The following is an 8,779-nucleotide window of genomic DNA, read 5'->3' on the forward strand; positions in this document are numbered from 1 at the left end:
CTCCTCTCTGTAGTCCAGGTCGTTGTTGTCTCTGATGAGCCCCACCACCGTTGTGTCGTCTGCTGACTTCACGATGTGATTGGTGGTGAACCTGAGGACGCAGTCGTGTGTCATCAGGGTGCACAGCAGGGGGCTCAGGACGCAGCCCTGAAGGGAGCCTGTGCTGAGGGTGATGACATCAGAGGTGTTCTGTCCGACCCGGACTGACTGAGGTCTGTTGGTGAGGAAGTCTAGCAGCCAGTTGCGAAGGGGGGTGTTGAAGCCCAGGTGTTCCAATTTTCCTACCAGATGCTGTGGGATGATGGTGTTAAACGCTGAGCTGAAGTCCAGGAACAGCCTCCGCACATGGGTGTTCTTCTCCTCCAGGTGAGCCAGGCTCAGGTGAAGAACGGAGGAGATGGCGTCCTGAGTGGAGCGGTTTTGCCGGTCGGCAAACTGGAACGGGTCAAATAATAGGGGGAGTCTGGAAACGATGTGACCTTTAAGCAGCCTTTCGAAGCACTTCATCATAACCGGAGTCAGTGCAACAGGCCGGTAATCATTAAATGAGGTGATTTGAGGTTTCTTCGGCACCGGAATGATGGAGGCAGTCTTAAAGCACGCCGGCACTGTGGCTTGGCCCAGCGAGGTGTTAAAAATGTCTGTGATGACCCCAGCCAGATGACTTGCACATTCCCTGAACACACGCCCAGGAATGTTGTCGGGGCCAGGGGCCTTACAGGGGTTGACTCTCCTCAGGGTCTTCAACACATCGGCGGAGTCAAGGCAGAGTACCTCCTCTTCCTGATGGGGGACAGTTTTAACTGCTGGAGTGCCGTTTAGTGCCTCGAACCTCCCAAAGAAGTTATTTAGACCATTTAGAAAGTCAGCATCAACTACACCCACCGGGGGGGGGGAGGGTGAGTTGTAGTCTGTAATCGCCCGTATGCCTTGCCACATACTCCTGATGTTTTTGACGTCGTGGAAACGATCCTGAAATTTTCGACTGCGGTCTCGCTTCGCTATCCTGATGGCACGGTTCAAGTTGGCTCTCGCTGTCCTCAGTGTCTCCTTGTCGCCAGACTTGAAGGCAGAGTTCCGCGCTCGTAGCGTTTGACGTACCTCCTCAGTCATCCAGGGTCGTTGGTTGCCCCGGGTGATGATATTCTTAGTGGTGCTGACGTCCTCGGTGCATTTGTTGATGTAGGCTGACACAGTCATGGCACACGCATGTCTAATCTACATCGGGAAAACTGGGAGGGAGGGAGGCAGGCAGGGAGGCAGGCAGGGAGGCAGGCAGGGAGGCAGGCAGTGTCTGTCTGTTGAGGTTTTCACCTTGTTCTTCTCCTGCTGAAGTTCTAACTGGACGTCCATCAGTTTGGTTCTCAGCTCGTCATTGGCGGCCTGAAGGGCGTCCGTTCGCTCCGCCTTGGCCCGCCCTGCCGGAGCTCGTTTGGACATCTCTTACTCGAGTCTCGCCCGGTCGTCAGTCAGAGATCACAACATTTGTACCTGGAGAGCACAAACGCAGCGCTGTTTTCCACTGGCTTCGAACTCAACTTCAATCGGTACCGTAACTTACAACATCATAAACATAGAACTAGCTTGACTTATTCATTGAATAAATGCATTTGGTTCTTCAAAACTGCATCACGCAACATAGCGTGACCGAGACGGCCGTTATCCACCTGCGTGAAGTTATTTGGTGAAATGAATGAGATGTTTAAGACACCATCGTTCTGTCTCTATGTAGATGAAGGTAAATAATCGATTGCTGAAGGTCCAAAGGTGTTGTGATAAACAAATAAACATATTAGTGATTAGTGACATATTTGTGATAAACATATTAGGCAGGATAATCACATATGTTAACGTGACTGCCCACACTGTATTTATTTATGGTTATTTGTTAAATCGAGTACTGTTAGACATGAAATAGGAAGTGTTTAACATAAATGGAAGACGAAAGGGGTACTCACCATTGTAGCTCCTGCTGGTCAATGATACGAGCCTCTTCTTGCAGTGGAAAACATACAGCCAACAAACACCGTGGAACCTAAAGGAATGAAATTAAACATTAACATTTAGCCTCAACCAACATTCACAGATACAACGCAACGCAAACTACACAAACGTAAATCTTTTTAAACACAATGAGTTGTACTTACCGTGTACGCTCTAGACGGTCCACTTGCAAGCGGAAAATAAAGATATTTCTGTTGATAATCGTCGCGTTTGTATCCGGTGTCTCGCTCAAGGCCATTGCGCCCACAGATTTGAATTTTGGCGAGAGTTCAGCCTATTGACGTCATTTCCGCGGTGTAATACCCGCATATCTGAAACGGCAAAGTTAAGAGTAGAGTTAAATAAAGTTTTTAGTCAACGCAATAATTTACAACCGTTGACCAGTCGAAATAATCGTCGAAATTTGGCGTCTGTGGCTGGAAGCAGACGCCGAGTTCGACATTCCTCCCAAACGCCACACTCCCTCACTTTTCAGGGCTAAAAAAAAACAGTTGTAATTACCTTGTACGCTCTAGACGGTCAAGTTGCAAGCTGAAAACAAAAATATTTGCCTTGTTAGTCATCGTGTTACTAACCGCTGTGTCTTGTTTGCCAGAACTGCCGCTTTCCTACTTCCTGTTGCAAGCCACGCCCACGGATTATAATTTTGCCGTGAGTTCCGCCTATTGACGTCATGTCCGCGTCACATGACTGCGACGTAATATTATCTAAAACTGTTTGTGCGGTATTGTGTTGTTCTGTGCGGTATTGTGTTATTCTGTGCGGCGTCGTGTTGTTCTGTGCGGCGTCGTGTTGTTCAGTGCGACGTCGTGTTGTTCAGTGCGGCATGGTGTTGTTCAGTGCGGCATGGTGTTGTTCAGTGCGGCATGGTGTTGTTCAGTGCGGCATAATGTTGTTCAGTGCGGCATAGTGTTGTTCAGTGCGGCATGGTGTTATTCAGTGCGGCATGGTGTTGTTCAGTGCGGCATGGTGTTGTTCAGTGCGGCATAATGTTGTTCAGTGCGCCATAATGTTGTTCAGTGCGGCATGGTGTTGTTCAGTGCGGGATGGTGTTGTTCAGTGCAGGATGGTGTTGTTCAGTGCGGCATGGTGTTGTTCAATGCGGCATGGTGTTGTTCAGTGCGGGATGGTGTTGTTCAGTGCGGCATGGTGTTGTTCAGTGCGGCATAATGTTGTTCAGTGCGGCATGGTGTTGTTCAGTGCGGCATGGTGTTGTTCAGTGCGGCATGGTGTTGTTCAGTGCGGCATGGTGTTGTTCAGTGCGGAATGGTGTTGTTCAGTGCGGCATGGTGTTGTTCAGTGCGGCATGGTGTTGTTCAGTGCGGCATGGTGTTGTTCAGTGCGGGGTGGTGTTGTTCAGTGCGGGATGGTGTTGTTCAGTGCGGCATGGTGTTGTTCAATGCGGCATGGTGTTGTTCAGTGCGGGATGGTGTTGTTCAATGCGGGATCGTGTTGTTCAGTGCGGCATAATGTTGTTCAGTGCGGGATCGTGTTGTTCAGTGCGGCATAATGTTGTTCAGTGCAGCATGGTGTTGTTCAGTGCAGGATGGTGTTGTTCGATGCGGGATCGTGTTGTTCAGTGCGGCATGGTGTTGTTCAGTGCGGCATGGTGTTGTTCAGTGCGGCATAATGTTGTTCAGTGCGGCATGGTGTTGTTCAGTGCGGCATGGTGTTGTTCAGTGCGGCATGGTGTTGTTCAGTGCGGCATGGTGTTGTTCAGTGCGGCATAATGTTGTCCAGTGCGGCATAATGTTGTCCAGTGTGGCATGGTGTTGTTTAGTGCGGGATGGTGTTGTTCAGTGCGGGATGGTGTTGTTCAGTGCGGCATGGTGTTGTTCAGTGCGGCATGGTGTTGTTCAGTGCGGGATGGTGTTGTTCAGTGCGGCATGGTGTTGTTCAGTGCGGCATAATGTTGTTCAGTGCGGCATGGTGTTGTTCAGTGCGGCATGGTGTTGTTCAGTGCGGCATGGTGTTGTTCAGTGCGGCATGGTGTTGTTCAGTGCGGAATGGTGTTGTTCAGTGCGGCATGGTGTTGTTCAGTGCGGGATGGTGTTGTTCAATGCGGGATCATGTTGTTCAGTGCGGGGTGGTGTTGTTCAGTGCAGGATGGTGTTGTTCAGTGCAGGATGGTGTTGTTCAGTGCGGCATGGTGTTGTTCAATGCAGGATCGTGTTGTTCAGTGCAGCATAATGTTGTTCAGTGCAGCATGGTGTTGTTCAGTGCGGCATGGTGTTGTTCAATGCGGCATGGTGTTGTTCAGTGCGGGATGGTGTTGTTCAGTGCGGCATGGTGTTTTTCAGTGCGGCATAATGTTGTTCAGTGCGGCATGGTGTTGTTCAGTGCGGCATGGTGTTGTTCAGTGCAGGATGGTGTTGTTCAGTGCGGCATGGTGTTGTTCAATGCAGGATCGTGTTGTTCAGTGCAGCATAATGTTGTTCAGTGCAGCATGGTGTTGTTCAGTGCGGCATAATGTTGTCCAGTGCGCCATAATGTTGTTCAGTGCGGCATGGTGTTGTTTAGTGCGGGATGGTGTTGTTCAGTGCAGGATGGTGTTGTTCAGTGCGGCATGGTGTTGTTCAATGCGGCATGGTGTTGTTCAGTGCGGGATGGTGTTGTTAAGTGCGGCATGGTGTTGTTCAGTGCGGCATAATGTTGTTCAGTGCGGCATGGTGTTGTTCAGTGCGGCATGGTGTTGTTCAGTGCGGCATGGTGTTGTTCAGTGCGGCATGGTGTTGTTCAGTGCGGCATGGTGTTGTTCAGTGCGGCATGGTGTTGTTCAGTGCGGCATGGTGTTGTTCAGTGCGGAATGGTGTTGTTCAGTGCGGCATGGTGTTGTTCAGTGCGGGATGGTGTTGTTCAATGCGGGATCATGTTGTTCAGTGCGGGGTGGTGTTGTTCAGTGCAGGATGGTGTTGTTCAGTGCAGGATGGTGTTGTTCAGTGCGGCATGGTGTTGTTCAATGCAGGATCGTGTTGTTCAGTGCAGCATAATGTTGTTCAGTGCAGCATGGTGTTGTTCAGTGCGGCATGGTGTTGTTCAATGCGGCATGGTGTTGTTCAGTGCGGGATGGTGTTGTTCAGTGCGGCATGGTGTTTTTCAGTGCGGCATAATGTTGTTCAGTGCGGCATGGTGTTGTTCAGTGCGGCATGGTGTTGTTCAGTGCAGGATGGTGTTGTTCAGTGCGGCATGGTGTTGTTCAATGCAGGATCGTGTTTTTCAGTGCAGCATAATGTTGTTCAGTGCAGCATGGTGTTGTTCAGTGCGGCATAATGTTGTCCAGTGCGCCATAATGTTGTTCAGTGCGGCATGGTGTTGTTTAGTGCGGGATGGTGTTGTTCAGTGCAGGATGGTGTTGTTCAGTGCGGCATGGTGTTGTTCAATGCGGCATGGTGTTGTTCAGTGCGGGATGGTGTTGTTCAGTGCGGCATGGTGTTGTTCAGTGCGGCATAATGTTGTTCAGTGCGGCATGGTGTTGTTCAGTGCGGCATGGTGTTGTTCAGTGCGGCATGGTGTTGTTCAGTGCGGCATGGTGTTGTTCAGTGCGGGATGGTGTTGTTCAATGCGGGATCATGTTGTTCAGTGCGGGGTGGTGTTGTTCAGTGCAGGATGGTGTTGTTCAGTGCAGGATGGTGTTGTTCAGTGCGGCATGGTGTTGTTCAATGCAGGATCGTGTTGTTCAGTGCAGCATAATGTTGTTCAGTGCAGCATGGTGTTGTTCAGTGCGGCATGGTGTTGTTCAATGCGGCATGGTGTTGTTCAGTGCGGGATGGTGTTGTTCAGTGCGGCATGGTGTTTTTCAGTGCGGCATAATGTTGTTCAGTGCGGCATGGTGTTGTTCAGTGCGGCATGGTGTTGTTCAGTGCAGGATGGTGTTGTTCAGTGCGGCATGGTGTTGTCCAATGCAGGATCGTGTTGTTCAGTGCAGCATAATGTTGTTCAGTGCAGCATGGTGTTGTTCAGTGCGGCATGGTGTTGTTCAATGCGGCATGGTGTTCACTGCGGGATGGTGTTGTTCAATGCGGGATCGTGTTGTTCAGTGCGGCATAATGTTGTTCAGTGCAGCATGGTGTTGTTCAGTGCGGCATGGTGTTGTTCAGTGCGACATAATGTTGTTTAGTGCGGCATAATGTTGTTCAGTGCGGCATAATGTTGTTCAGTGCGGCATGGTGTTGTTCAGTGCGGCATGGTGTTGTTCAGTGCGGCATGGTGTTGTTCAGTGCAGGATGGTGTTGTTCAGTGCGGCATGGTGTTGTTTAATGCGGCATGGTGTTGTTCAGTGCGGGATGGTGTTGTTCAGTGCAGGATGGTGTTGTTCAGTGCGGCATGGTGTTGTTCAGTGCGGCATAATGTTGTTCAGTGCGGCATAATGTTGTTCAGTGCGGCATAATGTTGTTCAGTGCGGCATAATGTTGTTCAGTGCGGGATGGTGTTGTTCATTGCGGCATGGTGTTGTTCAGTGCGGCATGGTGTTGTTCAGTGCGGCATGGTGTTGTTCAGTGCGGGATGGTGTTGTTCAGTGCAGGATGGTGTTGTTCAGTGCGGCATGGTGTTGTTCAGTGCGGCATGGTGTTGTTCATTTCGGCATAATGTTGTTCAGTGCGGCATAATGTTGTTTAGTGCGGCATGGTGTTGTTCAGTGCGGGATGGTGTTGTTCAGTGCGTTATAATGTTGTTCAGTGCGGCATGGTGTTGTTCAGTGCGGCATGGTGTTGTTCAGTGCGGCATGGTGTTGTTCAGTGCGGCATAATGTTGTTCAGTGCGGCATGGTGTTGTTCAGTGCGGGATGGTGTTGTTCAGTGCGGGATGGTGTTGTTCAGTGCGGCATGGTGTTCAATGCGGAATGGTGTTGTTCAGTGCAGGATGGTGTTGTTCAGTGCGGCATGGTGTTGTTCAGTGCGGCATAATGTTGTTCAGTGCGGCATGGTGTTGTTCAGTGCGGCATGGTGTTGTTCAGTGCGGCATGGTGTTGTTCAGTGCGGCATAATGTTGTTCAGTGCGGCATGGTGTTGTTCAGTGCGGCATGGTGTTGTTCAGTGCGGCATAATGTTCAGTGCGGCATAATGTTGTTCAGTGCGGCATGGTGTTGTTCAGTGCGGGATGGTGTTGTTCAGTGCAGGATGGTGTTGTTCAGTGCGGCATGGTGTTCAGTGCGGGATGGTGTCTTTCAGTGCGGCATGGTGTCGTTCAGTGCGGCATGGTGTCTTTCAGTGCGGCATGGTGTCGTTCAGTGAGGCATGGTGTTGTTCAGTGCGGCATGGTGTTGTTTAGTGCGGCATGGTGTTGTTCAGTGCGGGATGGTGTTGTTCAGTGTGGCATGGTGTTCAGTGCGGCATGGTGTTGTTCAGTGCGGTATCGTGTTGTTCAGTGCGGTATCGTGTTTCTCAGTGCGGTATCGTGTTGTTCAGTGCAGTATCGTTGTGTTGTTCGTATTGTGTTTAACACTTAGCCTCTAACACTTAGCCTCTAACACTTAGCCTCTAGCATCTAGAAGGTAAATAAATAGGAAGGAAGGACTCACCGGTGACGTCTTCGCCCACGTCCAAGCGTTGTACTTTGTATTTTCATCCTTCTGACAGTGGAAAACATAGCCAACAAACACCGTGGAACCTAAACGAATGAAAGAAAACTATCATTTGGCCACAACCAACATTCACAGATACAACACAATGTGACGTGCGGGGTTGAGGTTAAAGGTTGAGTGAAGGGCCCTCGTTTTAAACTACTTTTTTGAAAAGGATTGGGAACAAGTAAGACGTATTTAATTTATTTAATGGGAAGTAGTAAGAGCTATTGAATTTAATCTATGTATTATATTCTATTGTATTGTATTCTGTTGTATTCTTTTGGATTGTATTCACACTAACCCCACTAAAACTTCAGCCCACAAAAACTCGCCTCTGGCGCCTAGCCTCTGGCACTTAGCCTCTAACACTTAGCCTTTAACACTTAGCCTTTAACACTTAGCCTTTAACACTTAGCCTAGAAGGTGAATAAATAGGGTTAAAGGTTGAGTGAAGGGACCTCGTTTTAAACTACTTTTTTGTAAAGGAGTGGGAACAAGTAAGACGTATTTAATTTATTTAATGGGAAGTAGTAAGACTTATTAAATTTATTTAATCTACTTTTCTTCCCAGGCAAAATTTGATGTGCTGCAATTCCAAATTTCCAAAGTGAATGAAGGAATGAAGTCCTTTAAATTATGATTTTGTATAAATACTAGGCATTAACACAAAATCGACGGCACAAAATGGGCAGACTTTACTTGTTTGAAAAGGACTGGTTACAAGACAGACTTTTTTAATTTATTTAATGGGAAGAAGACTTATTTAGTTTAATTGATCTATTTTTGTTCCCTGCCAAAATTCGATTTGCTGCAATTCCAAATTTCCAAAGTGAATGAAGGAAAGAAGTCGTTTAAATTATGATTTTGTTTAAATACTAGGCATAGACACAAAATCTACGGCACAAAATGGGCAGACTTTACTTGTTTGAAGAGGACTGGTTACAAGACAGACTTTTCTGATTTATTTAATGGGAAGAAGACTTATTTAGTTTATTTAATCTATTTTTGTTCCCTGGCAAAATTGGATTTGCTGAAATTGTATTTTGCCAAATCTTGCCTTGAGACCTGATAGGAAGTATTAAACGCTTAGTTAAATCAATACAAGTTGGTAATAAGAGCGAGTAATGTTGGTTGAACCGATGAATGAAGGTTGAAAGCAATTTAAATTATGACTTTGTATAAATACTAGATATTAACAGAACATCTACTGCG

The sequence above is a fragment of the Syngnathus floridae genome, chromosome 9 (genome assembly GCF_059516105.1).
Source record: "Syngnathus floridae isolate MCC-2025c chromosome 9, RoL_Sflo_1.0, whole genome shotgun sequence".
In the NCBI taxonomy this organism is placed as follows: Eukaryota; Metazoa; Chordata; class Actinopteri; order Syngnathiformes; family Syngnathidae; genus Syngnathus; species Syngnathus floridae.